Genomic DNA, 6,000 nt, shown 5'->3' on the forward strand with positions numbered 1-6,000 from the left:
AAACTTTTATGCAAATTATTTGACATGCAAAGAGGTGGTGCCAAGTGAGGTGTGATTGGGGACTCCCCTCGTTATTGCTACAAATCGATCACAAGGCGAGATTACAGAGCTGGATTAACCATTAAGCAAAATAAACACATGCTTAGGGCATCAAGGGAAGGGGGGCACCAATCAATCAATCAACATTTATTTATATAGCACATTTTCATACAAAAAAATGTGGCTCAAAGTGCTTTACAAAATGAAGAATAGAAAAATATAAGACACAATAAAAAATAAAAATAAGTCAATATTTATTAACATAGAATAAGTAAGGTCCGATGGCCAGGGTGGACAGAAAAAAACAAAAAAAAACTCCAAAGGCTGGAGAAAAAAATAAAATCTGTAAGGGTTCCAGACCAAGAGACCACCCAGTCCCCTCTGGGCAATCTACCTAACATAAGTCAAACAGTCCTCTTTGTATTTAGGGTTTTCATGGAAGGACCTGATGATGATGGTCACGTAGACTTCTGGCTTTCAGTCCATCAATGTTGGAGCATCAGGATGCTTTGAGTAGGTGGTGGTGGCGCAGGCCGCCTCTACAAAGAAAACCGGAAAAAGAAACAGAAGAGAGAGTTGGGGTCAGTACGGATTTTAGAGCCACTATGAATAGTTATTATGATGAACTGAACATACAGAGTATCAGGATTAAGATAAAGTGAAGGCCATGTTAAAGTAATGTGTTTTCAGCAGTGTTTTAAAGTGCTCTACTGTATCAGCCTGGTGAATTCCTATTGGCAGGCTATTCCAGATTTTAGGTGCATAACAGCAGAAGGCCGCCCGCCTCACCACTTCTTTTAAGTTTAGCTTTTGGAATTATAAGGAGACACTCATTTGAGGACTTAAGGTTACGATCTGGAATATAAGATGTCAGACATTCCGATATATAAAATGGAGCAGATTATTTAAGGCTTTATAAACCATAAGCAGTATTTTAAAGTCAATCCTGAATGACACAGGTAACCAGTGTAGTGACATCAAAACTAGAGAAATGTGTTCGGATTTTCAGGACCGTCTTAACGAGTGGGCATGCTGGGCAGTTCCCTGGGGGCCCCATGAGCATACTGGCCCCGTGCTAATCTTTGTATGTTGTGAGACTGCTTTGCCCCGTGGTCTATAATGCTGTTATGACAGCCCTGGGGGGCACCAGAGAAAGTTTCCATTGCCGGATCTACCAAGGGACCATATGGCGCAAAACAAACTATTTTCTATTTTACTGTAAGTTTTGCTTCATTTTGAAAAATAAAATTTTAATTTTACGGTTTATTATTGTTTCTATTTTGAATCAGATTGTGTAGATGCCACATGGGCTGGACGGGCATCCCGGCTAGAAGAGGGAATGGTTCCTTACCCAGATGTTAGGCTCCCAACAGGCACATGGACATCCCGGCTGGGGTAGAAGAAAGGATCAGACCCGGAAGGAAGAACCAAAAGGGATAGACGGACAGCCCATTGGAAAAGAAAGATGTCACTGGAGGTTTCTTATTCCCCCAGCACACAAGATGGCAGCAGCCTCGGATGTTGATGCACAGTAGGAAACCAGCAGGGCATGTTGGGAGATGTAGTCCAGCAGAGCAAACCTGCTGGGGTCACAGGTAGCCACGAGAGGGCGCTGCAGGGAGATAAGCTCCCTATTGTAATGGACTTCTATGCGACCAGAAGTGCTTTCATCGGGCAGTCGCCCTGGCACCGGAAGTACTCTGTAATAAAAGGAACCGCACTCCCTTATCCAGGCGAGTCAGAGCTGGGAGGTAGAGAGGCAACACTCGATTGGAGGAAGGAAAGTAGTGTGGAGAGGAAGACCTGTGTTTGTGTTTGTGTTTTCAGATTGGAGCGCAGAATTGAAGTGGCGCAAGATAGGTAGCCGGTGCCGAGTTTATGTGGTGACTGGGCAGGAAAGGGCGGACAACAAGGGAGACGACGTCAGCGGTGGATTGGCTGTCAGACATTGTATGTTAGCATACTCGAAAACCAGTGTGTGAAGTGAGCTGCTGCTCACCGGTACCCAAGGTACCGGCAGTAATTTACTTAAAACTCAAAATGGGACAACTCAATCCCCAAACCTCGGCTTACGTTAACATGCTGGAAGCCTATTCACTTAGTGTGACCAGTAGGGGGCATTGCCGGACCCCAAAACCCCTAACACAATCTCACAAACACAAGTTCAAACAAACGATTTATTGTCATTCATAAGCACAGGCACAGACACAATTCTTCCTTTGCTCCCTTCCTTCCTTCCTTGTCCAAGTCCTCTCCCGACTCCGACTCGCATCTACTGAAGCAGAGCCGCTGCCTTTATCTTCTGGTGTCCCAACCCTGTCCCTTGGAAGGAGATCCGGGTTAGGTAGAAGTTCAATTAAGTAAAGGACCATTAATCCTTTCAGCACCCCCTGGTGACACCCACACGAACCCAACAGGGTTGCCCCATTGGACTACAGTTCCCAGCATGCCCTGCAGATATCTGTTGAGGTACTATAACCCAGGGATGCTGCCAACTAACGTTTCGGGAGAGTAAATAACCTGAGTAGTTTGTCTTCCCCTGTCCTTCTGTTGTACTGGGATCCCAGCCGGTTATGGATCCTTAATCAAGTCCCTCTGGGATGCCAGCATATACATTCCTGCCCATCTCCTGGCTGTAGCAGGGATCAGGTCAGGATGAGGAGCACACACTGGTACAGTGACGAAACAGTTCGGGATCCCGGTTGGCAACCCCCCAGGCAGACATGCGGTCCAGTCCCACCCTCCGGAAATGACCCTCTGTCTGCTGCAGCCAGGTGTAACGTGGGCAACCCCTTGGCCTGGTCCAGCCACTCCGGTCCCCAACAATGAGGATCTTATGAGCCGGATCACCCTCGAGAAAATCACGCCACATGGCCGCAGTGCCGTAACTGACGCTCCCTCACAATGCAGGTCATGTGTGTCATTCGGGACTCCATGAGAAACACAAAGTCAAACCAGCAGCACCCAAGGAACAGACACACATGAAGGAGTCCAGTCTTCGTCTCAGGTCACTGGATGGCGTCCATGTCTCCCAACCATATAACAAGACAGGAAGCACCAGGACTCTAAATACTTGGACCTTCATCCTTTTGCAGATATCGGGGGCACCACACATCCCTTTCCAGTGACCTCATGACCCCTCCATGCTCTCCCAGTCTACTGACTTCATAGGAAGAGTCACCAGACACATGAGTGGTAAGTAAACCTCTCGACGAGGTCCACACTCTCTCCGCAGACAGACACACTGCTGATGGCCGTGCCCAAGAAGTCATTAAAGGCCTAGATGTTAGTTTTTATCCAGGACCCTCACAAGCCCAGACACTCAGACCCCTCACTCAGTCTCTCGAGCGCCCCAATCAGAGCCTCCATTGACTCCGCGAAGATCACGGCATCGTCAACAAAGCTGAGATCAGTGAATCTCTCCTCACCAACAGATGCCCCTCAGCCGCTGGACCTCACAACCTTGCCCAACACCCAATCCATTCAAGCACTGAACAGAGTAGGAGCAGAACACACCACTGACGGACCCCAGAATCAACTGGGAAAAACACAGAGGGTCTGCCTCCACTCTGCACAGCACTCACTGTACCAGTGTACATACAACCTTGAGTGGAACACCCAGCCGAATTATTCGGCCTCCTGACCAGGTAAGGAATCTTGAACCAGCCCATGTCTGCCATCTGTTACACTACACATTGATAAACGTGGTTAGAGACCCTGATATGATCAAAACTTAGGTCTTTACTTACTCGGCCAGGATGCCATGAGGAAAGGATAATTAACAGGGATGGAAGTTCATCCCGAGACAGGGGCTCATCCTCTTCCAGCAGAACTCTTTCAACTTAAATGAATACTCAACGGGTGGCACAGTGGCGTAGTGGTAGCTCTGCTGCCTCGCAGTTAGGAGACTTGGGTTCGCCACCCGGGTCCTCCCTGCATGAAGTTTGCGTGTTCTCCTCGTGTCTGCGTGGGTTTCCTCCCACAGTCCAAAGACTTGCAGGTTAGGTGCATTGATGATCCTAAATTGTCCCTACTGTGTGCTTGGTGTGTGGGTGTGCGCCCTGTGGTGGGCTGGCACCCAGGCCAGGGTTTGTTTCCTGCCTTGCGCCCTGTGTTGGCTGGGATTGGCTCCAGCAGATCCCCGTGACCATGTAGTTAGGATATACCAGATTGGATGATGGATAGACGGATTTCTTTTTATTTAGGATGACCCCTTTATCCAAGGCCACTGAGATTCAATTGCTGTTCCGCTTCTTTCGGTTTTCCATTTGTAGGACAGGCAGGTGAAGCAACCTGATCAGGGTCACACTGTGTCACTAGTGGGATCTGAACCCCCATCCTCAGGGTCTGAGGCTTAGATCGCCATGCCACACTACCTGCCTATGTGAATTACCAGTTAACAGTATGACAGTGTACAATGGAACACGGGGGTACCACCTTGGTGACCCCAGTTTCATTTGAAAGACTTGAAGAGAATAAACGCGCAGTTCAGCGCAGAGATGACTTTGCGGCCACCAGTCCAAAGCAGCACTGAAGCAGGGAGGCGGCTTTTGTGGGTTATAAAGACAGATGACAGCAAGGGGCGGGTCCAGGAGGACGGACCATGAGGGAAGGTGCTGTCAATCACCCGGAGAGAAAGGATCAGAAGACAGCGCCATCCCCTGGCACGGTGGGTAACTACATTCATTGGAGTCCTTAAGCTGCCAAATGCACACACATGTGTGGCAAGAGATATCCACAGAGCAAGCAAAAAAAAAAAACATTCATTATGACAGATTTTTTTCTCATGTTTTAATGGAAAAGGGACATAAAGTTTCTGATAGAATAGGAGCCAATGGTGACTGAAGATGGACAGCAGTAAACAACAGAAAAGGAGAAGTTCACAAGAAAAGTGGCCTGTCCCTCGTGTTACATAATCCATTTGGGAAGCCATCCAGTGGTGGCTCATATTACTCGTGAAAATATTGTCAATGACTACCTCTGGAAGATGGGATTTGTGGCCCCCGGGACAACTTTGTTGGACTGCAGTTCTGCCTGACCCCAAAGTACTTTGTGAATGCAGTGCGCTGGCGCGGGAACGTCTGACGTGGCAGCAGTAAGCCTTGGCACGATCGTTCAGATTCCATTCATGGCATCCTAAAATTCTGAAAAATTCTTTTTCGTTGAAGTCAGCAGCGTTATCCTCCCACCACTCCTGGCATTCACAGCAATGGGGGAGCAGCAGCAAGAACACATAAAACAGAAAAGTACGGACAATTTGTGTGTTCACCAGCTGAATCTGAACGTGAGCACAGGGACATCATTAGTGATGAACTGAGGGACCCCTTGGGATGATTTAGCCCCCAGGTTTGGTCATTTGTTGATTTTTTGCACACACGAGTCTTCTCAGGACGAACATGGCTCACTGCATCAGCCCATCCATTATCAAACTGCTTGATCCAGTGCAAGGTCACAATCTTCAGAGGCGTCACTGGGGTTGGTGTCACACAGAGGGGTAACCAAAGTCCGGAATAAGCCCCCCACAGTCTACTAGGTGACCTGATGAATACAACTCCTTAACAGAGAGTTGATCATCCACCAGGGGGCTTCTGGGTCACCGGCCCATCACAAACATTAACACTGTATTTATGAATCCCATAACCAATGGCATGTAACAGAAACTATGCATTGCATTTGTCATTCCAGCAGATGGCACATTACAAACATTAAAACTGCTTTTGTGAATGCCATTGCTAATGGCACATAACAGCATTGCATTTGTCATTCCAACAGATGGCACATCACAAACATTAAAACAGCTTTTGTGAATGCCATAGCTAATGGCACATAACAGCATTGCATTTGTCATTCCAACAGATGGCGCATCACAAACATTAAAACTGCTTTCAGGAATCCCATAGCTAATGGCATGTAACAGAAAAATATACAGTACATTGTATTTGTCATTCCAAAAGACGGTGC

The sequence above is a fragment of the Polypterus senegalus genome, chromosome 17, assembly GCF_016835505.1.
Source record: "Polypterus senegalus isolate Bchr_013 chromosome 17, ASM1683550v1, whole genome shotgun sequence".
Lineage (NCBI taxonomy): Eukaryota > Metazoa > Chordata > Cladistia > Polypteriformes > Polypteridae > Polypterus > Polypterus senegalus.